This window comes from Phalangium opilio, unplaced genomic scaffold (assembly GCF_054372755.1).
Source record: "Phalangium opilio isolate 3A_F unplaced genomic scaffold, DU_Popi_V2 ptg000505l_1, whole genome shotgun sequence".
NCBI classification, from domain to species: Eukaryota; Metazoa; Arthropoda; class Arachnida; order Opiliones; family Phalangiidae; genus Phalangium; species Phalangium opilio.
The window spans coordinates 2,797,089-2,823,330 of record NW_028324239.1 but is presented as its reverse complement, the minus strand read 5'-3'; the positions used below and the strand labels follow the sequence as shown (position 1 = coordinate 2,823,330).

The 26,242-nt window shown below is 47.5% G+C and overlaps 2 non-coding genes across 2 annotated transcripts; both read right to left on the bottom strand.

The window, feature by feature from the left end:
• Positions 1-1,475: 1,475 nt before the first annotated feature.
• TRNAN-GUU (transfer RNA asparagine (anticodon GUU)) lies at positions 1,476-1,548 on the bottom strand. The gene has a single exon. It is a non-coding gene; the product is annotated as a tRNA-Asn (tRNA).
• Positions 1,549-17,375: 15,827 nt separating this feature from the next.
• Positions 17,376-17,448, bottom strand: TRNAN-GUU (transfer RNA asparagine (anticodon GUU)). Its single transcript has one exon. It is a non-coding gene; the product is annotated as a tRNA-Asn (tRNA).
• Between the last annotated feature and the right edge of the window lie 8,794 nt (positions 17,449-26,242).

Genomic DNA, 26,242 nt, shown 5'->3' with positions numbered 1-26,242 from the left:
GTGGGCTCGAACCACCAACCTTTCGGTTAACAGCTGAACGCGCTAACCATTGCGCCACGGAAGCCTGAAAATTAAATGTTCGTCAGGTATTGTGGAAAAACTCTGACTTTTTACGTTACATTTGAGACCCCATAACACCGCTCCCTTGTGGGCTCGAACCACCAACCTTTCGGTTAACAGCCGAACGCGCTATCCATTGCGCCACGGAAGCCCAAAAAATAAATGTTCGTCAGGTATTGTGGAAAAACTGTGCCTTTTTACGTTACATTCGAGACTTCACAACACCGCTCCCGGGTGGGCTCGAACCACCAACCTTTCGGTTAACAGCTGAACGCGCTAACCATTGCGCCACGGAAGCCTGAAAATTAAATGTTCGTCAGGTATTGTGGAAAAACTTTGCCTTTTTACGTTACATTTGACACTTCACAACACCGCTCCCGGGTGGGCTCGAACCACCAATCTATTGGTCAACAGCCGAACCTGCTAACCATTGAGCCACGGAAGCTCAGAAATTGAATGGTTGTCAGGTATTGTGGAAAAACTCTGACTTTTTACGTTACATTTGAGATCCCATAACACCGCTCCCGGATGGGCTCGAACCACCAACCTTTCGGTTAACAGCTGAACGCGCTAACCATTGCGCCACGGAAGCCTAAAAATTAAATGTTCGTCAGGTATTGTGGAAAAACTTTGCCTTTTTACGTTACATTTGAGACTTCACAACACCGCTCCCGGGTGGGCTCGAACCACCAACCTATTGGTTAACAGCCGAACGCGCTAACCATTGAGCCACGGTAGCTCAGAAATTAAATGGTTGTCAGGTATTGTGGAAAAGTTATGACTTTTCACGTTACATCAGAGACCCCACAACACCTCTCGCGGGTGGGCTCGAACCACCAACCTTTCGGTTAACAGCTGAACGCGCTGCGCGCTAACCATTGCGCCACGGAAGCCCAAAAATTTAATGTTCGTCAGGTATTGTGGAAAAACTCTGACTTTTTACGTTACATTTGAGATCCCATAACACCGCTCCCGGGAGGACTCGAACCACCAACCTATTGGTTAACAGCCGAACGCGCTAACCATTGAGCCACGGTAGCTCAGAAATTAAATGGTTGTCAGGTATTGTGGAAAAGTTATGACTTTTCACGTTACATCAGAGACCCCACAACACCTCTCGCGGGTGGGCTCGAACCACCAACCTTTCGGTTAACAGCTGAACGCGCTGCGCGCTAACCATTGCGCCACGGAAGCCCAAAAATTTAATGTTCGTCAGGTATTGTGGAAAAACTCTGACTTTTTACGTTACATTTGAGACCCCACAACACCGCTTCCGGGTGGGCTCGAACCACCAACCTTTCGGTTAACAGCTGAACGCGCTAAACATTGCGCCATGGAAGCCTAAAAATTAAATGTTCGCCAGGTATTGTGGAAAAACTCTGACTTTTTACGTTACATTTGAGACCCCACAACACCGCTCCCGGGTGGACTCGAACCACCAACCTTTCGGTTAACAGCCGAACGCGCTAACCATTGCGCCACGGAAGCCCAAAAATTTAATGTTCGTCAGGTATTGTGGAAAAACTCTGACTTTTTACGTTACATTTGAGATCCCATAACACCGCTCCCGGGTGGACTCGAACCACCAACCAATTGGTTAACAGCCGAACGCGCTAACCATTGAGCCACGGTAGCTCAGAAATTAAATGGTTGTCAGGTATTGTGGAAAAGTTATGACTTTTCACGCTACATCAGAGACCCCACAACACCTCTCGCGGGTGGGCTCGAACCACCAACCTTTCGGTTAACAGCTGAACGCGCTGCGCGCTAACCATTGCGCCACGGAAGGCCAAAAATTTAATGTTCGTCAGGTATTGTGGAAAAACTCTGACTTTTTACGTTACATTTGAGATCCCATAACACCGCTCCCGGGAGGACTCGAACCACCAACCTATTGGTTAACAGCCGAACGCGCTAACCATTGAGCCACGGTAGCTCAGAAATTAAATGGTTGTCAGGTATTGTGGAAAAGTTATGACTTTTCACGTTACATCAGAGACCCCACAACACCTCTCGCGGGTGGGCTCGAACAACCAACCTTTCGGTTAACAGCTGAACGCGCTGCGCGCTAACCATTGTGCCACGGAAGCCCAAAAATATAATGTTCGTCAGGTATTGTGGAAAAATTCTGACTTTTTACGTTACATTTGAGACCCCACAACACCGCTCCCGGGTGGGCTCGAACCACCGACCTATTGGTTAACAGCCGAACGCGCTAACCATTGAGCCACGGAAGCTCAGAAATTGAATGGTTGTCAGGTATTGTGGAAAAACTCTGACTTTTTACGTTACATTTGAGATCCCATAACACCGCTCCCGGGTGGGCTCGAACCACCAACCTTTCGGTTAACAGCTGAACGCGCTAACCATTGCGCCACGGAAGCCTAAAAATTAAATATTCGTCAGGTATTGTGGAAAAACTCTGACTTTTTACGTTACATTTGAGACCCCACAACACCGCTCCCGGGTGGGCTCGAACCACCAACCTTTCGGTTAACAGCCGAACGCGCTAACCATTGCGCCACGGAAGCCCAACAATTTAATGTTCGTCAGGTATTGTGGAAAAACTCTGACTTTTTACGTTACATTTGAGATCCCATAACACCGCTCCCGGGTGGGCTCGAACCACCAACCTATTGGTTAACAGCCGAACGCGCTAACCATTGAGCCACGGATGCTCAGAAATTAAATGGTTGTCAGGTATTGTGTAAAAGTTATGACTTTTCACGCTACATCAGAGACCCCACAACACCTCTCGCGGGTGGGCTCGAACCACCAACCTTTCGGTTAACAGCTGAACGCGCTGCGCGCTAACCATTGCGCCACGGAAGCCCAAAAATTTAATGTTCGTCAGGTATTGTGGAAAAACTCTGACTTTTTACGTTACATTTGAGACCCCACAACACCGCTTCCGGGTGGGCTCGAACCACCAACCTTTCGGTTAACAGCTGAACGCGCTAAACATTGCGCCATGGAAGCCTAAAAATTAAATGTTCGTCAAGTATTGTGGAAAAACTCTGACTTTTTACGTTACATTTGAGACCCCACAACACCGCTCCTGGGTGGGCTCGAACCACCAACCTTTCGGTTAACAGCCGAACGCGCTAACCATTGCGCCACGGAAGCCCAAAAATTTAATGTTCGTCAGGTATTGTGGAAAAACTCTGACTTTTTACGTTACATTTGAGATCCCATAACACCGCTCCCGGATGGACTAGAACCACCAACCTATTGGTTAACAGCCGAACGCGCTAACCATTGCGCCACGGAAGCCCAAACAATAAATGGTCGTCAGGTATTTTGGAAAAACTTTGGCTTTTTACGTTACATTTGAGAACCCATAACACCGCTCCCGGGTGGGCTCGAACCACCAACCTATTAGATAACAGCCGAACGCTCTAAGCATTGAGCCACGGAAGCTCTGAAATTAAATGGTTGTCAGGTATTGTGGAAAAATTATGACTTTTGACGCTACATCAGAGACCCCACAACACTTCTCCCGGGTGGGCTCGAACCACCAGACTTTCGGTTAACAGCTGAACGCGCTAAAAAATGCGCCACGGAAGCCCAAAAATTAAATGTTCGTCAGGTATTGTGGAAAAACTCTGACTTTTTACGTTACATTTGAGACCCCACAACACCTCTTCCGGGTGGGCTCGAACCACCAACCTTTCGGTTAACAGCTGAACGCGCTAACCATTGCGCCACGGAAGCCTAAAAATTAAATGTTCGTCAGGTATTGTGGAAAAACTCTGACTTTTTACGTTACATTTGAGACCCCACAACACCGCTTCCGGGTGGGTTCGAACCACCAACCTTTCGATTAACAGCTGAACGCGCTAACCATTGCGCCACGGAAGCCTGAAAATTAAATGTTCGTCAGGTATTGTGGAAAAACTCTGACTTTTTACGTTACATTTGAGATCCCATAACACCGCTACCGTGTGGGCTCGAACCACCAACCTTTCGGTTAACAGCCGAACGCGCTATCCATTGCGCCACGGAAGCCCAAAAAATAAATGTTCGTCAGGTATTGTGGAAAAACTTTGCCTTTTTACGTTACATTTGACATCCCATAACACCGCTCCCGTGTGGGCTCGAACCACCAACCTTTCGGTTAACAGCTGAACGCGCTAACCATTGCGCCACGGAAGCCTGAAAATTAAATGTTCGTCAGGTATTGTGGAAAAACTTTGCCTTTTTACGTTACATTTGACACTTCGCAACACCGCTCCCGGGTGGGCTCGAACCACCAACCTTTCGGTTAACAGCTGAACGCGCTAACCATTGCGCGACGGAAGCCCAAAATTTAAATGTTCGTTAGCTATTTTGGAAAAACTTTGGCTTTTTACGTTACATTTGAGAACCCATAACACCGCTCCCGGGTGGGCTCGAACCACCAACCTATTAGATAACAGCCGAACGCTCTAAGCATTGAGCCACGGAAGCTCTGAAATTAAATGGTTGTCAGGTATTGTGGAAAAATTATGACTTTTCACGCTACATCAGAGACCCCACAACACCTCTCCCGGGTGGGCTCGAACCACCAGACTTTCGGTTAACAGCTGAACGCGCTAAAAAATGCGCCACGGAAGCCCAAAAATTAAATGTTCGTCAGGTATTGTGGAAAAACTCTGACTTTTTACGTTACATTTGAGACCCCACAACACCTCTTCCGGGTGGGCTCGAACCACCAACCTTTCGGTTAACAGCTGAACGCGCTAACCATTGCGCCACGGAAGCCCAAAAACTAAATGTTCGTCAGGTATTGTGGAAAAACTCTGACTTTTTACGTTACATTTGAGATCCCATAACACCGCTCCCGTGTGGGCTCGAACCACCAACCTTTCGGTTAACAGCTGAACGCGCTAACCATTGCGCCACGGAAGCCTGAAAATTAAATGTTCGTCAGGTATTGTGGAAAAACTTTGCCTTTTTACGTTACATTTGACACTTCGCAACACCGCTCCCGGGTGGGCTCGAACCACCAACCTTTCGGTTAACAGCTGAACGCGCTAACCATTGCGCGACGGAAGCCCAAAATTTAAATGTTCGTTAGCTATTTTGGAAAAACTTTGGCTTTTTACGTTACATTTGAGAACCCATAACACCGCTCCCGGGTGGGCTCGAACCACCAACCTATTAGATAACAGCCGAACGCTCTAAGCATTGAGCCACGGAAGCTCTGAAATTAAATGGTTGTCAGGTATTGTGGAAAAATTATGACTTTTCACGCTACATCAGAGACCCCACAACACCTCTCCCGGGTGGGCTCGAACCACCAGACTTTCGGTTAACAGCTGAACGCGCTAAAAAATGCGCCACGGAAGCCCAAAAATTAAATGTTCGTCAGGTATTGTGGAAAAACTCTGACTTTTTACGATACATTTGAGACCCCACAACACCTCTTCCGGGTGGGCTCGAACCACCAACCTTTCGGTTAACAGCTGAACGCGCTAACCATTGCGCCACGGAAGCCCAAAAACTAAATGTTCGTCAGGTATTGTGGAAAAACTCTGACTTTTTACGTTACATTTGAGATCCCATAACACCGCTCCCGGGTGGGCTCGAACCACCAACCTTTCGTTTAACAGCCGAACGCGCTAACCATTGCGCCACGGAAGCCCAAAAAATAAATGTTCGTCAGGTAAAGTGGAAAAACTTTGCCTTTTTACGTTACATTTGACACTTCACAACACCGCTCCCGGGTGGGCTCGAACCACCAACCTATTGGTTAACAGCCGAACGCGCTAACCATTGAGCCACGGAAGATCAGAAATTAAATGGTTGTCAGGTATTGTGGAAAAGTTATGACTTTTCACGCTACATCTGAGATCCCACAACACCTCTCCCGGGTGGGCTCGAGCCACCAACCTTTCGGTTAACAGCTGAACGCGCTAACCATTGCGCCACGGAAGTCTAAAATTTAAATGTTCGTCAGGTATTGTGGAAAAACTCTGACTTTTTACGTTACATTTGAGATCCCATAACACCGCTCCCGGGTGGGCTCGAACCACCAACCTATTGGTTAACAGCCGAACGCGTTAACCACTGAGCCACGGAAGCTCAGAAATTGAATGGTTGTCAGGTATTGTGGAAAAACTCTGACTTTTTACGTTACATTGAGATCCCATAACACCGCTTCCGGGTGGGCTCGAACCACCAACCTTTCGGTTAACAGCTGAACGCGCTAACCATTGCGCGACGGAAGCCCAAAAATTTAATGTTCGTCAGGTATTGTGGAAAAACTCTTACTTTTTACGTTACATTTGAAATCCCATAACACCGCTCCCGGGTGGGCTCGAACCACCAACCTTTCGGTTAACAGCTGAACGCGCTAACCATTGCGCGACGGAAGCCCAAAATTTAAATGTTCGTTAGCTATTTTGGAAAAACTTTGGCTTTTTACGTTACATTTGAGAACCCATAACACCGCTCCCGGGTGGGCTCGAACCACCAACCTATTAGATAACAGCCGAACGCTCTAAGCATTGAGCCCCGGAAGCTCTGAAATTAAATGGTTGTCAGGTATTGTGGAAAAATTATGACTTTTCACGCTACATCAGAGACCCCACAACACCTCTCCCGGGTGGGCTCGAACCACCAGACTTTCGGTTAACAGCTGAACGCGCTAAAAAATGCGCCACGGAAGCCCAAAAATTAAATGTTCGTCAGGTATTGTGGAAAAACTCTGACTTTTTACGATACATTTGAGACCCCACAACACCTCTTCCGGGTGGGCTCGAACCACCAACCTTTCGGTTAACAGCTGAACGCGCTAACCATTGCGCCACGGAAGCCCAAAAACTAAATGTTCGTCAGGTATTGTGGAAAAACTCTGACTTTTTACGTTACATTTGAGATCCCATAACACCGCTCCCGGGTGGGCTCGAACCACCAACCTTTCGTTTAACAGCCGAACGCGCTAACCATTGCGCCACGGAAGCCCAAAAAATAAATGTTCGTCAGGTAAAGTGGAAAAACTTTGCCCTTTTACGTTACATTTGACACTTCACAACACCGCTCCCGGGTGGGCTCGAACCACCAACCTATTGGTTAACAGCCGAACGCGCTAACCATTGAGCCACGGAAGATCAGAAATTAAATGGTTGTCAGGTATTGTGGAAAAGTTATGACTTTTCACGCTACATCTGAGATCCCACAACACCTCTCCCGGGTGGGCTCGAGCCACCAACCTTTCGGTTAACAGCTGAACGCGCTAACCATTGCGCCACGGAAGTCTAAAATTTAAATGTTCGTCAGGTATTGTGGAAAAACTCTGACTTTTTACGTTACATTTGAGATCCCATAACACCGCTCCCGGGTGGGCTCGAACCACCAACCTATTGGTTAACAGCCGAACGCGTTAACCATTGAGCCACGGAAGCTCAGAAATTGAATGGTTGTCAGGTATTGTGGAAAAACTCTGACTTTTTACGTTACATTGAGATCCCATAACACCGCTTCCGGGTGGGCTCGAACCACCAACCTTTCGGTTAACAGCTGAACGCGCTAACCATTGCGCGACGGAAGCCCAAAAATTTAATGTTCGTCAGGTATTGTGGAAAAACTCTTACTTTTTACGTTACATTTGAAATCCCATAACACCGCTCCCGGGTGGGCTCGAACCACCAACCTTTCGGTTAACAGCTGAACGCGCTAACCATTGCGCCACGGAAGCCCAAACAATAAATGGTCGTCAGGTATTTTGGAAAAACTTTGGCTTTTTACGTTACATTTGAGAACCCATAACACCGCTCCCGGGTGGGCTCGAACCACCAACCTATTAGATAACAGCCGAACGCTCTAAGCATTGAGCCACGGAAGCTCTGAAATTAAATGGTTGTCAGGTATTGTGGAAAAATTATGACTTTTCACGCTACATCAGAGACCCCACAACACTTCTCCCGGGTGGGCTCGAACCACCAGACTTTCGGTTAACAGCTGAACGCGCTAAAAAATGCGCCACGGAAGCCCAAAAATTAAATGTTCGTCAGGTATTGTGGAAAAACTCTGACTTTTTACGTTACATTTGAGACCCCACAACACCGCTTCCGTTTGGGTTCGAACCACCAACCTTTCGATTAACAGCTGAACGCGCTAACCATTGCGCCACGGAAGCCTGAAAATTAAATGTTCGTCAGGTATTGTGGAAAAACTCTGACTTTTTACGTTACATTTGAGATCCCATAACACCGCTACCGTGTGGGCTCGAACCACCAACCTTTCGGTTAACAGCCGAACGCGCTATCCATTGCGCCACGGAAGCCCAAAAAATAAATGTTCGTCAGGTATTGTGGAAAAACTTTGCCTTTTTACGTTACATTTGAGACCCCACAACACCGCTTCCGGGTGGGCTCGAACCACCAACCTTTCGGTTAACAGCTGAACGCGCTAACCATTGCGCCACGGAAGCCTGAAAATTAAATGTTCGTCAGGTATTGTGGAAAAAGTCTGTTTTTTTACGTTACATTTGACATCCCATAACACCGCTCCCGTGTGGGCTCGAACCACCAACCTTTCGGTTAACAGCTGAACGCGCTAACCATTGCGCCACGGAAGCCTGAAAATTAAATGTTCGTCAGGTATTGTGGAAAAACTTTGCCTTTTTACGTTACATTTGACACTTCGCAACACCGCTCCCGGGTGGGCTCGAACCACCAACCTTTCGGTTAACAGCTGAACGCGCTAACCATTGCGCGACGGAAGCCCAAAATTTAAATGTTCGTTAGCTATTTTGGAAAAACTTTGGCTTTTTACGTTACATTTGAGAACCCATAACACCGCTCCCGGGTGGGCTCGAACCACCAACCTATTAGATAACAGCCGAACGCTCTAAGCATTGAGCCACGGAAGCTCTGAAATTAAATGGTTGTCAGGTATTGTGGAAAAATTATGACTTTTCACGCTACATCAGAGACCCCACAACACCTCTCCCGGGTGGGCTCGAACCACCAGACTTTCGGTTAACAGCTGAACGCGCTAAAAAATGCGCCACGGAAGCCCAAAAATTAAATGTTCGTCAGGTATTGTGGAAAAACTCTGACTTTTTACGTTACATTTGAGACCCCACAACACCTCTTCCGGGTGGGCTCGAACCACCAACCTTTCGGTTAACAGCTGAACGCGCTAACCATTGCGCCACGGAAGCCCAAAAACTAAATGTTCGTCAGGTATTGTGGAAAAACTCTGACTTTTTACGTTACATTTGAGATCCCATAACACCGCTCCCGGGTGGGCTCGAACCACCAACCTTTCGTTTAACAGCCGAACGCGCTAACCATTGCGCCACGGAAGCCCAAAAAATAAATGTTCGTCAGGTAAAGTGGAAAAACTTTGCCTTTTTACGTTACATTTGACACTTCACAACACCGCTCCCGGGTGGGCTCGAACCACCAACCTATTGGTTAACAGCCGAACGCGCTAACCATTGAGCCACGGAAGATCAGAAATTAAATGGTTGTCAGGTATTGTGGAAAAGTTATGACTTTTCACGCTACATCTGAGATCCCACAACACCTCTCCCGGGTGGGCTCGAGCCACCAACCTTTCGGTTAACAGCTGAACGCGCTAACCATTGCGCGACGGAAGCCCAAAAATTTAATGTTCGTCAGGTATTGTGGAAAAACTCTTACTTTTTACGTTACATTTGAAATCCCATAACACCGCTCCCGGGTGGGCTCGAACCACCAACCTTTCGGTTAACAGCTGAACGCGCTAACCATTGCGCCACGGAAGCCCAAACAATAAATGGTCGTCAGGTATTTTGGAAAAACTTTGGCTTTTTACGTTACATTTGAGAACCCATAACACCGCTCCCGGGTGGGCTCGAACCACCAACCTATTAGATAACAGCCGAACGCTCTAAGCATTGAGCCACGGAAGCTCTGAAATTAAATGGTTGTCAGGTATTGTGGAAAAATTATGACTTTTCACGCTACATCAGAGACCCCACAACACTTCTCCCGGGTGGGCTCGAACCACCAGACTTTCGGTTAACAGCTGAACGCGCTAAAAAATGCGCCACGGAAGCCCAAAAATTAAATGTTCGTCAGGTATTGTGGAAAAACTCTGACTTTTTACGTTACATTTGAGACCCCACAACACCGCTTCCGGGTGGGTTCGAACCACCAACCTTTCGATTAACAGCTGAACGCGCTAACCATTGCGCCACGGAAGCCTGAAAATTAAATGTTCGTCAGGTATTGTGGAAAAACTCTGACTTTTTACGTTACATTTGAGATCCCATAACACCGCTACCGTGTGGGCTCGAACCACCAACCTTTCGGTTAACAGCCGAACGCGCTATCCATTGCGCCACGGAAGCCCAAAAAATAAATGTTCGTCAGGTATTGTGGAAAAACTTTGCCTTTTTACGTTACATTTGAGACCCCACAACACCGCTTCCGGGTGGGCTCGAACCACCAACCTTTCGGTTAACAGCTGAACGCGCTAACCCTTGCGCCACGGAAGCCTGAAAATTAAATGTTCGTCAGGTATTGTGGAAAAAGTCTGTTTTTTTACGTTACATTTGACATCCCATAACACCGCTCCCGTGTGGGCTCGAACCACCAACCTTTCGGTTAACAGCTGAACGCGCTAACCATTGCGCCACGGAAGCCTGAAAATTAAATGTTCGTCAGGTATTGTGGAAAAACTTTGCCTTTTTACGTTACATTTGACACTTCGCAACACCGCTCCCGGGTGGGCTCGAACCACCAACCTTTCGGTTAACAGCTGAACGCGCTAACCATTGCGCGACGGAAGCCCAAAATTTAAATGTTCGTTAGCTATTTTGGAAAAACTTTGGCTTTTTACGTTACATTTGAGAACCCATAACACCGCTCCCGGGTGGGCTCGAACCACCAACCTATTAGATAACAGCCGAACGCTCTAAGCATTGAGCCACGGAAGCTCTGAAATTAAATGGTTGTCAGGTATTGTGGAAAAATTATGACTTTTCACGCTACATCAGAGACCCCACAACACCTCTCCCGGGTGGGCTCGAACCACCAGACTTTCGGTTAACAGCTGAACGCGCTAAAAAATGCGCCACGGAAGCCCAAAAATTAAATGTTCGTCAGGTATTGTGGAAAAACTCTGACTTTTTACGTTACATTTGAGACCCCACAACACCTCTTCCGGGTGGGCTCGAACCACCAACCTTTCGGTTAACAGCTGAACGCGCTAACCATTGCGCCACGGAAGCCCAAAAACTAAATGTTCGTCAGGTATTGTGGAAAAACTCTGACTTTTTACGTTACATTTGAGATCCCATAACACCGCTCCCGGGTGGGCTCGAACCACCAACCTTTCGTTTAACAGCCGAACGCGCTAACCATTGCGCCTCGGAAGCCCAAAAAATAAATGTTCGTCAGGTAAAGTGGAAAAACTTTGCCTTTTTACGTTACATTTGACACTTCACAACACCGCTCCCGGGTGGGCTCGAACCACCAACCTATTGGTTAACAGCCGAACGCGCTAACCATTGAGCCACGGAAGATCAGAAATTAAATGGTTGTCAGGTATTGTGGAAAAGTTATGACTTTTCACGCTACATCTGAGATCCCACAACACCTCTCCCGGGTGGGCTCGAGCCACCAACCTTTCGGTTAACAGCTGAACGCGCTAACCATTGCGCGACGGAAGCCCAAAAATTTAATGTTCGTCAGGTATTGTGGAAAAACTTTGGCTTTTTACGTTACATTTGAGAACCCATAACACCGCTCCCGGGTGGGCTCGAACCACCAACCTATTAGATAACAGCCGAACGCTCTAAGCATTGAGCCACGGAAGCTCTGAAATTAAATGGTTGTCAGGTATTGTGGAAAAATTATGACTTTTCACGCTACATCAGAGACCCCACAACACTTCTCCCGGGTGGGCTCGAACCACCAGACTTTCGGTTAACAGCTGAACGCGCTAAAAAATGCGCCACGGAAGCCCAAAAATTAAATGTTCGTCAGGTATTGTGGAAAAACTCTGACTTTTTACGTTACATTTGAGACCCCACAACACCGCTTCCGGGTGGGTTCGAACCACCAACCTTTCGATTAACAGCTGAACGCGCTAACCATTGCGCCACGGAAGCCTGAAAATTAAATGTTCGTCAGGTATTGTGGAAAAACTCTGACTTTTTACGTTACATTTGAGATCCCATAACACCGCTACCGTGTGGGCTCGAACCACCAACCTTTCGGTTAACAGCCGAACGCGCTATCCATTGCGCCACGGAAGCCCAAAAAATAAATGTTCGTCAGGTATTGTGGAAAAACTTTGCCTTTTTACGTTACATTTGAGACCCCACAACACCGCTTCCGGGTGGGCTCGAACCACCAACCTTTCGGTTAACAGCTGAACGCGCTAACCCTTGCGCCACGGAAGCCTGAAAATTAAATGTTCGTCAGGTATTGTGGAAAAAGTCTGTTTTTTTACGTTACATTTGACATCCCATAACACCGCTCCCGTGTGGGCTCGAACCACCAACCTTTCGGTTAACAGCTGAACGCGCTAACCATTGCGCCACGGAAGCCTGAAAATTAAATGTTCGTCAGGTATTGTGGAAAAACTTTGCCTTTTTACGTTACATTTGACACTTCGCAACACCGCTCCCGGGTGGGCTCGAACCACCAACCTTTCGGTTAACAGCTGAACGCGCTAACCATTGCGCGACGGAAGCCCAAAATTTAAATGTTCGTTAGCTATTTTGGAAAAACTTTGGCTTTTTACGTTACATTTGAGAACCCATAACACCGCTCCCGGGTGGGCTCGAACCACCAACCTATTAGATAACAGCCGAACGCTCTAAGCATTGAGCCACGGAAGCTCTGAAATTAAATGGTTGTCAGGTATTGTGGAAAAATTATGACTTTTCACGCTACATCAGAGACCCCACAACACCTCTCCCGGGTGGGCTCGAACCACCAGACTTTCGGTTAACAGCTGAACGCGCTAAAAAATGCGCCACGGAAGCCCAAAAATTAAATGTTCGTCAGGTATTGTGGAAAAACTCTGACTTTTTACGTTACATTTGAGACCCCACAACACCTCTTCCGGGTGGGCTCGAACCACCAACCTTTCGGTTAACAGCTGAACGCGCTAACCATTGCGCCACGGAAGCCCAAAAACTAAATGTTCGTCAGGTATTGTGGAAAAACTCTGACTTTTTACGTTACATTTGAGATCCCATAACACCGCTCCCGGGTGGGCTCGAACCACCAACCTTTCGTTTAACAGCCGAACGCGCTAACCATTGCGCCACGGAAGCCCAAAAAATAAATGTTCGTCAGGTAAAGTGGAAAAACTTTGCCTTTTTACGTTACATTTGACACTTCACAACACCGCTCCCGGGTGGGCTCGAACCACCAACCTATTGGTTAACAGCCGAACGCGCTAACCATTGAGCCACGGAAGATCAGAAATTAAATGGTTGTCAGGTATTGTGGAAAAGTTATGACTTTTCACGCTACATCTGAGATCCCACAACACCTCTCCCGGGTGGGCTCGAGCCACCAACCTTTCGGTTAACAGCTGAACGCGCTAACCATTGCGCCACGGAAGTCTAAAATTTAAATGTTCGTCAGGTATTGTGGAAAAACTCTGACTTTTTACGTTACATTTGAGATCCCATAACACCGCTCCCGGGTGGGCTCGAACCACCAACCTATTGGTTAACAGCCGAACGCGTTAACCATTGAGCCACGGAAGCTCAGAAATTGAACGGTTGTCAGGTATTGTGGGAAAACTCTGACTTTTTACGTTACATTGAGATCCCATAACACCGCTTCCGGGTGGGCTCGAACCACCAACCTTTCGGTTAACAGCTGAACGCGCTAACCATTGCGCGACGGAAGCCCAAAATTTAAATGTTCGTTAGCTATTGTGGAAAAACTCTGACTTTTTACGTTACATTTGAGATCCCATAACACCGCTCCCGGGTGGGCTCGAACCACCAACCTTTCGGTTAACAGCCGAACGCGCTAACCATTGCGCCACGGAAGCCCAAACAATAAATGGTCGTCAGGTATTTTGGAAAAACTTTGGCTTTTAACGTTACATGTGAGAACCCATAACACCGCTCCCGGCTGGGCTCGAACCACCAACCTATTAGATAACAGCCGAACGCTCTAAGCATTGAGCCACGGAAGCTCAGAAATTAAATGGTTGTCAGGTATTGTGGAAAAGTTATGACTTTTCACGTTACATCAGAGACCCCACAACACCTCTCGCGGGTGGGCTCGAACAACCAACCTTTCGGTTAACAGCTGAACGCGCTGCGCGCTAACCATTGTGCCACGGAAGCCCAAAAATATAATGTTCGTCAGGTATTGTGGAAAAATTCTGACTTTTTACGTTACATTTGAGATCCCATAACACCGCTCCCGGCTGGGCTCGAACCACCAACCTTTCGGTTAACAGCTGAACGCGCTAAAAAATGCGCCACGGAAGCCCAAAAATTAAATGTTCGTCAGGTATTGTGGAAAAACTCTGACTTTTTACGTTACATTTGAGACCCCACAACACCTCTTCCGGGTGGGCTCGAACCACCAACCTTTCGGTTAACAGCTGAACGCGCTAACCATTGCGCCACGGAAGCCCAAAAACTAAATGTTCGTCAGGTATTGTGGAAAAACTCTGACTTTTTACGTTACATTTGAGATCCCATAACACCGCTCCCGGGTGGGCTCGAACCACCAACCTTTCGTTTAACAGCCGAACGCGCTAACCATTGCGCCACGGAAGCCCAAAAAATAAATGTTCGTCAGGTAAAGTGGAAAAACTTTGCCTTTTTACGTTACATTTGACACTTCACAACACCGCTCCCGGGTGGGCTCGAACCACCAACCTATTGGTTAACAGCCGAACGCGCTAACCATTGAGCCACGGAAGATCAGAAATTAAATGGTTGTCAGGTATTGTGGAAAAGTTATGACTTTTCACGCTACATCTGAGATCCCACAACACCTCTCCCGGGTGGGCTCGAGCCACCAACCTTTCGGTTAACAGCTGAACGCGCTAACCATTGCGCGACGGAAGCCCAAAAATTTAATGTTCGTCAGGTATTGTGGAAAAACTTTGGCTTTTTACGTTACATTTGAGAACCCATAACACCGCTCCCGGGTGGGCTCGAACCACCAACCTATTAGATAACAGCCGAACGCTCTAAGCATTGAGCCACGGAAGCTCTGAAATTAAATGGTTGTCAGGTATTGTGGAAAAATTATGACTTTTCACGCTACATCAGAGACCCCACAACACTTCTCCCGGGTGGGCTCGAACCACCAGACTTTCGGTTAACAGCTGAACGCGCTAAAAAATGCGCCACGGAAGCCCAAAAATTAAATGTTCGTCAGGTATTGTGGAAAAACTCTGACTTTTTACGTTACATTTGAGACCCCACAACACCGCTTCCGGGTGGGTTCGAACCACCAACCTTTCGATTAACAGCTGAACGCGCTAACCATTGCGCCACGGAAGCCTGAAAATTAAATGTTCGTCAGGTATTGTGGAAAAACTCTGACTTTTTACGTTACATTTGAGATCCCATAACACCGCTACCGTGTGGGCTCGAACCACCAACCTTTCGGTTAACAGCCGAACGCGCTATCCATTGCGCCACGGAAGCCCAAAAAATAAATGTTCGTCAGGTATTGTGGAAAAACTTTGCCTTTTTACGTTACATTTGAGACCCCACAACACCGCTTCCGGGTGGGCTCGAACCACCAACCTTTCGGTTAACAGCTGAACGCGCTAACCCTTGCGCCACGGAAGCCTGAAAATTAAATGTTCGTCAGGTATTGTGGAAAAAGTCTGTTTTTTTACGTTACATTTGACATCCCATAACACCGCTCCCGTGTGGGCTCGAACCACCAACCTTTCGGTTAACAGCTGAACGCGCTAACCATTGCGCCACGGAAGCCTGAAAATTAAATGTTCGTCAGGTATTGTGGAAAAACTTTGCCTTTTTACGTTACATTTGACACTTCGCAACACCGCTCCCGGGTGGGCTCGAACCACCAACCTTTCGGTTAACAGCTGAACGCGCTAACCATTGCGCGACGGAAGCCCAAAATTTAAATGTTCGTTAGCTATTTTGGAAAAACTTTGGCTTTTTACGTTACATTTGAGAACCCATAACACCGCTCCCGGGTGGGCTCGAACCACCAACCTATTAGATAACAGCCGAACGCTCTAAGCATTGAGCCACGGAAGCTCTGAAATTAAATGGTTGTCAGGTATTGTGGAAAAATTATGACTTTTCACGCTACATCAGAGACCCCACAACACCTCTCCCGGGTGGGCTCGAACCACCAGACTTTCGGTTAACAGCTGAACGCGCTAAAAAATGCGCCACGGAAGCCCAAAAATTAAATGTTCGTCAGGTATTGTGGAAAAACTCTGACTTTTTACGTTACATTTGAGACCCCACAACACCTCTTCCGGGTGGGCTCGAACCACCAACCTTTCGGTTAACAGCTGAACGCGCTAACCATTGCGCCACGGAAGCCCAAAAACTAAATGTTCGTCAGGTATTGTGGAAAAACTCTGACTTTTTACGTTACATTTGAGATCCCATAACACCGCTCCCGGGTGGGCTCGAACCACCAACCTTTCGTTTAACAGCCGAACGCGCTAACCATTGCGCCACGGAAGCCCAAAAAATAAATGTTCGTCAGGTAAAGTGGAAAAACTTTGCCTTTTTACGTTACATTTGACACTTCACAACACCGCTCCCGGGTGGGCTCGAACCACCAACCTATTGGTTAACAGCCGAACGCGCTAACCATTGAGCCACGGAAGATCAGAAATTAAATGGTTGTCAGGTATTGTGGAAAAGTTATGACTTTTCACGCTACATCTGAGATCCCACAACACCTCTCCCGGGTGGGCTCGAGCCACCAACCTTTCGGTTAACAGCTGAACGCGCTAACCATTGCGCCACGGAAGTCTAAAATTTAAATGTTCGTCAGGTATTGTGGAAAAACTCTGACTTTTTACGTTACATTTGAGATCCCATAACACCGCTCCCGGGTGGGCTCGAACCACCAACCTATTGGTTAACAGCCGAACGCGTTAACCATTGAGCCACGGAAGCTCAGAAATTGAACGGTTGTCAGGTATTGTGGGAAAACTCTGACTTTTTACGTTACATTGAGATCCCATAACACCGCTTCCGGGTGGGCTCGAACCACCAACCTTTCGGTTAACAGCTGAACGCGCTAACCATTGCGCGACGGAAGCCCAAAATTTAAATGTTCGTTAGCTATTGTGGAAAAACTCTGACTTTTTACGTTACATTTGAGATCCCATAACACCGCTCCCGGGTGGGTTCGAACCACCAACCTTTCGGTTAACAGCCGAACGCGCTAACCATTGCGCCACGGAAGCCCAAACAATAAATGGTCGTCAGGTATTTTGGAAAAACTTTGGCTTTTAACGTTACATGTGAGAACCCATAACACCGCTCCCGGCTGGGCTCGAACCACCAACCTATTAGATAACAGCCGAACGCTCTAAGCATTGAGCCACGGAAGCTCAGAAATTAAATGGTTGTCAGGTATTGTGGAAAAGTTATGACTTTTCACGTTACATCAGAGACCCCACAACACCTCTCGCGGGTGGGCTCGAACAACCAACCTTTCGGTTAACAGCTGAACGCGCTGCGCGCTAACCATTGTGCCACGGAAGCCCAAAAATATAATGTTCGTCAGGTATTGTGGAAAAATTCTGACTTTTTACGTTACATTTGAGACCCCACAACACCGCTCCCGGGTGGGCTCGAACCACCGATTTATTGGTTAACAGCCGAACGCGCTAACCATTGAGCCACGGAAGCTCAGAAATTGAATGGTTGTCAGGTATTGTGGAAAAACTCTGACTTTTTACGTTACATTTGAGATCCCATAACACCGCTCCCGGGTGGGCTCGAACCACCAACCTTTCGGTTAACAGCTGAACGCGCTAACCATTGCGCCACGGAAGCCTAAAAATTAAATATTCGTCAGGTATTGTGGAAAAACTCTGACTTTTTACGTTACATTTGAGACCCCACAACACCGCTCCCGGGTGGGCTCGAACCACCAACCTTTCGGTTAACAGCCGAACGCGCTAACCATTGCGCCACGGAAGCCCAACAATTTAATGTTCGTCAGGTATTGTGGAAAAACTCTGACTTTTTACGTTACATTTGAGATCCCATAACACCGCTCCCGGGTGGGCTCGAACCACCAACCTATTGGTTAACAGCCGAACGCGCTAACCATTGAGCCACGGATGCTCAGAAATTAAATGGTTGTCAGGTATTGTGTAAAAGTTATGACTTTTCACGCTACATCAGAGACCCCACAACACCTCTCGCGGGTGGGCTCGAACCACCAACCTTTCGGTTAACAGCTGAACGCGCTGCGCGCTAACCATTGCGCCACGGAAGCCCAAAAATTTAATGTTCGTCAGGTATTGTGGAAAAACTCTGACTTTTTACGTTACATTTGAGACCCCACAACACCGCTTCCGGGTGGGCTCGAACCACCAACCTTTCGGTTAACAGCTGAACACGCTAAACATTGCGCCATGGAAGCCTAAAAATTAAATGTTCGTCAGGTATTGTGGAAAAACTCTGACTTTTTACGTTACATTTGAGACCCCACAACACCGCTCCCGGGTGGGCTCGAACCACCAACCTTTCGGTTAACAGCCGAACGCGCTAACCATTGCGCCACGGAAGCCCAAAAATTTAATGTTCGTCAGGTATTGTGGAAAAACTCTGACTTTTTACGTTACATTTGAGATCCCATAACACCGCTCCCGGATGGACTAGAACCACCAACCTATTGGTTAACAGCCGAACGCGCTAACCATTGCGCCACGGAAGCCCAAACAATAAATGGTCGTCAGGTATTTTGGAAAAACTTTGGCTTTTTACGTTACATTTGAGAACCCATAACACCGCTCCCGGGTGGGCTCGAACCACCAACCTATTAGATAACAGCCGAACGCTCTAAGCATTGAGCCACGGAAGCTCTGAAATTAAATGGTTGTCAGGTATTGTGGAAAAATTATGACTTTTCACGCTACATCAGAGACCCCACAACACCTCTCCCGGGTGGGCTCGAACCACCAGACTTTCGGTTAACAGCTGAACGCGCTAAAAAATGCGCCACGGAAGCCCAAAAATTAAATGTTCGTCAGGTATTGTGGAAAAACTCTGACTTTTTACGTTACATTTGAGACCCCACAACACCTCTTCCGGGTGGGCTCGAACCACCAACCTTTCGGTTAACAGCTGAACGCGCTAACCATTGCGCCACGGAAGCCCAAAAACTAAATGTTCGTCAGGTATTGTGGAAAAACTCTGACTTTTTACGTTACATTTGAGATCCCATAACACCGCTCCCGGGTGGGCTCGAACCACCAACCTTTCGTTTAACAGCCGAACGCGCTAACCATTGCGCCACGGAAGCCCAAAAAATAAATGTTCGTCAGGTAAAGTGGAAAAACTTTGCCTTTTTACGTTACATTTGACACTTCACAACACCGCTCCCGGGTGGGCTCGAACCACCAACCTATTGGTTAACAGCCGAACGCGCTAACCATTGAGCCACGGAAGATCAGAAATTAAATGGTTGTCAGGTATTGTGGAAAAGTTATGACTTTTCACGCTACATCTGAGATCCCACAACACCTCTCCCGGGTGGGCTCGAGCCACCAACCTTTCGGTTAACAGCTGAACGCGCTAACCATTGCGCCACGGAAGTCTAAAATTTAAATGTTCGTCAGGTATTGTGGAAAAACTCTGACTTTTTACGTTACATTTGAGATCCCATAACACCGCTCCCGGGTGGGCTCGAACCACCAACCTATTGGTTAACAGCCGAACGCGTTAACCATTGAGCCACGGAAGCTCAGAAATTGAACGGTTGTCAGGTATTGTGGGAAAACTCTGACTTTTTACGTTACATTGAGATCCCATAACACCGCTTCCGGGTGGGCTCGAACCACCAACCTTTCGGTTAACAGCTGAACGCGCTAACCATTGCGCGACGGAAGCCCAAAATTTAAATGTTCGTTAGCTATTGTGGAAAAACTCTGACTTTTTACGTTACATTTGAGATCCCATAACACCGCTCCCGGGTGGGCTCGAACCACCAACCTTTCGGTTAACAGCCGAACGCGCTAACCATTGCGCCACGGAAGCCCAAACAATAAATGGTCGTCAGGTATTTTGGAAAAACTTTGGCTTTTAACGTTACATTTGAGAACCCATAACACCGCTCCCGGCTGGGCTCGAACCACCAACCTATTAGATAACAGCCGAACGCTCTAAGCATTGAGCCACGGAAGCTCAGAAATTAAATGGTTGTCAGGTATTGTGGAAAAGTTATGACTTTTCACGTTACATCAGAGACCCCACAACACCTCTCGCGGGTGGGCTCGAACAACCAACCTTTCGGTTAACAGCTGAACGCGCTGCGCGCTAACCATTGTGCCACGGAAGCCCAAAAATATAATGTTCGTCAGGTATTGTGGAAAAATTCTGACTTTTTACGTTACATTTGAGACCCCACAACACCGCTCCCGGGTGGGCTCGAACCACCGACCTATTGGTTAACAGCCGAACGCGCTAACCATTGAGCCACGGAAGCTCAGAAATTGAATGGTTGTCAGGTATTGTGGAAAAACTCTGACTTTTTACGTTACATTTGAGATCCCATAACACCGCTCCCGGGTGGGCTCGAACCACCAACCATTCGGTTAACAGCTGAACGCGCTAACCATTGCGCCACGGAAGCCTAAAAATTAAATATTCGTCAGGTATTGTGGAAAAACTCTGACTTTTTACGTTACATTTGAGACCCCACAACACCGCTCCCGGGTGGGCTCGAACCACCAACCTTTCGGTTAACAGCCGAACGCGCTAACCATTGCGCCACGGAAGCCCAACAATTTAATGTTCGTCAGGTATTGTGGAAAAACTCTGACTTTTTACGTTACATTTGAGATCCCATAACACCGCTCCCGGGTGGGCTCGAACCACCAACCTATTGGTTAACAGCCGAACGCGCTAACCATTGAGCCACGGATGCTCAGAAATTAAATGGTTGTCAGGTATTGTGTAAAAGTTATGACTTTTCACGCTACATCAGAGACCCCACAACACCTCTCGCGGGTGGGCTCGAACCACCAACCTTTCGGTTAACAGCTGAACGCGCTGCGCGCTAACCATTGCGCCACGGAAGCCCAAAAATTTAATGTTCGTCAGGTATTGTGGAAAAACTCTGACTTTTTACGTTACATTTGAGACCCCACAACACCGCTTCCGGGTGGGCTCGAACCACCAACCTTTCGGTTAACAGCTGAACACGCTAAACATTGCGCCATGGAAGCCTAAAAATTAAATGTTCGTCAGGTATTGTGGAAAAACTCTGACTTTTTACGTTACATTTGAGACCCCACAACACCGCTCCCGGGTGGGCTCGAACCACCAACCTTTCGGTTAACAGCCGAACGCGCTAACCATTGCGCCACGGAAGCCCAAAAATTTAATGTTCGTCAGGTATTGTGGAAAAACTCTGACTTTTTACGTTACATTTGAGACCCCACAACACCGCTCCCGGGTGGGCTCGAACCACCGACCTATTGGTTAACAGCCGAACGCGCTAACCATTGAGCCACGGAAGCTCAGAAATTGAATGGTTGTCAGGTATTGTGGAAAAACTCTGACTTTTTACGTTACATTTGAGATCCCATAACACCGCTCCCGGGTGGGCTCGAACCACCAACCTTTCGGTTAACAGCTGAACGCGCTAACCATTGCGCCACGGAAGCCTAAAAATTAAATATTCGTCAGGTATTGTGGAAAAACTCTGACTTTTTACGTTACATTTGAGACCCCACAACACCGCTCCCGGGTGGGCTCGAACCACCAACCTTTCGGTTAACAGCCGAACGCGCTAACCATTGCGCCACGGAAGCCCAACAATTTAATGTTCGTCAGGTATTGTGGAAAAACTCTGACTTTTTACGTTACATTTGAGATCCCATAACACCGCTCCCGGGTGGGCTCGAACCACCAACCTATTGGTTAACAGCCGAACGCGCTAACCATTGAGCCACGGATGCTCAGAAATTAAATGGTTGTCAGGTATTGTGTAAAAGTTATGACTTTTCACGCTACATCAGAGACCCCACAACACCTCTCGCGGGTGGGCTCGAACCACCAACCTTTCGGTTAACAGCTGAACGCGCTGCGCGCTAACCATTGCGCCACGGAAGCCCAAAAATTTAATGTTCGTCAGGTATTGTGGAAAAACTCTGACTTTTTACGTTACATTTGAGACCCCACAACACCGCTTCCGGGTGGGCTCGAACCACCAACCTTTCGGTTAACAGCTGAACACGCTAAACATTGCGCCATGGAAGCCTAAAAATTAAATGTTCGTCAGGTATTGTGGAAAAACTCTGACTTTTTACGTTACATTTGAGACCCCACAACACCGCTCCCGGGTGGGCTCGAACCACCAACCTTTCGGTTAACAGCCGAACGCGCTAACCATTGCGCCACGGAAGCCCAAAAATTTAATGTTCGTCAGGTATTGTGGAAAAACTCTGACTTTTTACGTTACATTTGAGATCCCATAACACCGCTCCCGGATGGACTAGAACCACCAACCTATTGGTTAACAGCCGAACGCGCTAACCATTGCGCCACGGAAGCCCAAACAATAAATGGTCGTCAGGTATTTTGGAAAAACTTTGGCTTTTTACGTTACATTTGAGAACCCATAACACCGCTCCCGGGTGGGCTCGAACCACCAACCTATTAGATAACAGCCGAACGCTCTAAGCATTGAGCCACGGAAGCTCTGAAATTAAATGGTTGTCAGGTATTGTGGAAAAATTATGACTTTTCACGCTACATCAGAGACCCCACAACACCTCTCCCGGGTGGGCTCGAACCACCAGACTTTCGGTTAACAGCTGAACGCGCTAAAAAATGCGCCACGGAAGCCCAAAAATTAAATGTTCGTCAGGTATTGTGGAAAAACTCTGACTTTTTACGTTACATTTGAGACCCCACAACACCTCTTCCGGGTGGGCTCGAACCACCAACCTTTCGGTTAACAGCTGAACGCGCTAACCATTGCGCCACGGAAGCCCAAAAACTAAATGTTCGTCAGGTATTGTGGAAAAACTCTGACTTTTTACGTTACATTTGAGATCCCATAACACCGCTCCCGGGTGGGCTCGAACCACCAACCTTTCGTTTAACAGCCGAACGCGCTAACCATTGCGCCACGGAAGCCCAAAAAATAAATGTTCGTCAGGTAAAGTGGAAAAACTTTGCCTTTTTACGTTACATTTGACACTTCACAACACCGCTCCCGGGTGGGCTCGAACCACCAACCTATTGGTTAACAGCCGAACGCGCTAACCATTGAGCCACGGAAGATCAGAAATTAAATGGTTGTCAGGTATTGTGGAAAAGTTATGACTTTTCACGCTACATCTGAGATCCCACAACACCTCTCCCGGGTGGGCTCGAGCCACCAACCTTTCGGTTAACAGCTGAACGCGCTAACCATTGCGCCACGGAAGTCTAAAATTTAAATGTTCGTCAGGTATTGTGGAAAAACTCTGACTTTTTACGTTACATTTGAGATCCCATAACACCGCTCCCGGGTGGGCTCGAACCACCAACCTATTGGTTAACAGCCGAACGCGTTAACCATTGAGCCACGGAAGCTCAGAAATTGAACGGTTGTCAGGTATTGTGGGAAAACTCTGACTTTTTACGTTACATTGAGATCCCATAACACCGCTTCCGGGTGGGCTCGAACCACCAACCTTTCGGTTAACAGCTGAACGCGCTAACCATTGCGCGACGGAAGCCCAAAATTTAAATGTTCGTTAGCTATTGTGGAAAAACTCTGACTTTTTACGTTACATTTGAGATCCCATAACACCGCTCCCGGGTGGGCTCGAACCACCAACCTTTCGGTTAACAGCCGAACGCGCTAACCATTGCGCCACGGAAGCCCAAACAATAAATGGTCGTCAGGTATTTTGGAAAAACTTTGGCTTTTAACGTTACATTTGAGAACCCATAACACCGCTCCCGGCTGGGCTCGAACCACCAACCTATTAGATAACAGCCGAACGCTCTAAGCATTGAGCCACGGAAGCTCAGAAATTAAATGGTTGTCAGGTATTGTGGAAAAGTTATGACTTTTCACGTTACATCAGAGACCCCACAACACCTCTCGCGGGTGGGCTCGAACAACCAACCTTTCGGTTAACAGCTGAACGCGCTGCGCGCTAACCATTGTGCCACGGAAGCCCAAAAATATAATGTTCGTCAGGTATTGTGGAAAAATTCTGACTTTTTACGTTACATTTGAGACCCCACAACACCGCTCCCGGGTGGGCTCGAACCACCGACCTATTGGTTAACAGCCGAACGCGCTAACCATTGAGCCACGGAAGCTCAGAAATTGAATGGTTGTCAGGTATTGTGGAAAAACTCTGACTTTTTACGTTACATTTGAGATCCCATAACACCGCTCCCGGGTGGGCTCGAACCACCAACCATTCGGTTAACAGCTGAACGCGCTAACCATTGCGCCACGGAAGCCTAAAAATTAAATATTCGTCAGGTATTGTGGAAAAACTCTGACTTTTTACGTTACATTTGAGACCCCACAACACCGCTCCCGGGTGGGCTCGAACCACCAACCTTTCGGTTAACAGCCGAACGCGCTAACCATTGCGCCACGGAAGCCCAACAATTTAATGTTCGTCAGGTATTGTGGAAAAACTCTGACTTTTTACGTTACATTTGAGATCCCATAACACCGCTCCCGGGTGGGCTCGAACCACCAACCTATTGGTTAACAGCCGAACGCGCTAACCATTGAGCCACGGATGCTCAGAAATTAAATGGTTGTCAGGTATTGTGTAAAAGTTATGACTTTTCACGCTACATCAGAGACCCCACAACACCTCTCGCGGGTGGGCTCGAACCACCAACCTTTCGGTTAACAGCTGAACGCGCTGCGCGCTAACCATTGCGCCACGGAAGCCCAAAAATTTAATGTTCGTCAGGTATTGTGGAAAAACTCTGACTTTTTACGTTACATTTGAGACCCCACAACACCGCTTCCGGGTGGGCTCGAACCACCAACCTTTCGGTTAACAGCTGAACACGCTAAACATTGCGCCATGGAAGCCTAAAAATTAAATGTTCGTCAGGTATTGTGGAAAAACTCTGACTTTTTACGTTACATTTGAGACCCCACAACACCGCTCCCGGGTGGGCTCGAACCACCAACCTTTCGGTTAACAGCCGAACGCGCTAACCATTGCGCCACGGAAGCCCAAAAATTTAATGTTCGTCAGGTATTGTGGAAAAACTCTGACTTTTTACGTTACATTTGAGATCCCATAACACCGCTCCCGGATGGACTAGAACCACCAACCTATTGGTTAACAGCCGAACGCGCTAACCATTGCGCCACGGAAGCCCAAACAATAAATGGTCGTCAGGTATTTTGGAAAAACTTTGGCTTTTTACGTTACATTTGAGAACCCATAACACCGCTCCCGGGTGGGCTCGAACCACCAACCTATTAGATAACAGCCGAACGCTCTAAGCATTGAGCCACGGAAGCTCTGAAATTAAATGGTTGTCAGGTATTGTGGAAAAATTATGACTTTTCACGCTACATCAGAGATCCCACAACACTTCTCCCGGGTGGGCTCGAACCACCAGACTTTCGGTTAACAGCTGAACGCGCTAAAAAATGCGCCACGGAAGCCCAAAAATTAAATGTTCGTCAGGTATTGTGGAAAAACTCTGACTTTTTACGTTACATTTGAGACCCCACAACACCTCTTCCGGGTGGGCTCGAACCACCAACCTTTCGGTTAACAGCTGAACGCGCTAACCATTGCGCCACGGAAGCCTAAAAATGAAATGTTCGTCAGGTATTGTGGAAAAACTCTGACTTTTTACGTTACATTTGAGACCCCACAACACCGCTTCCGGGTGGGTTCGAACCACCAACCTTTCGATTAACAGCTGAACGCGCTAACCATTGCGCCACGGAAGCCTGAAAATTAAATGTTCGTCAGGTATTGTGGAAAAACTCTGACTTTTTACGTTACATTTGAGATCCCATAACAC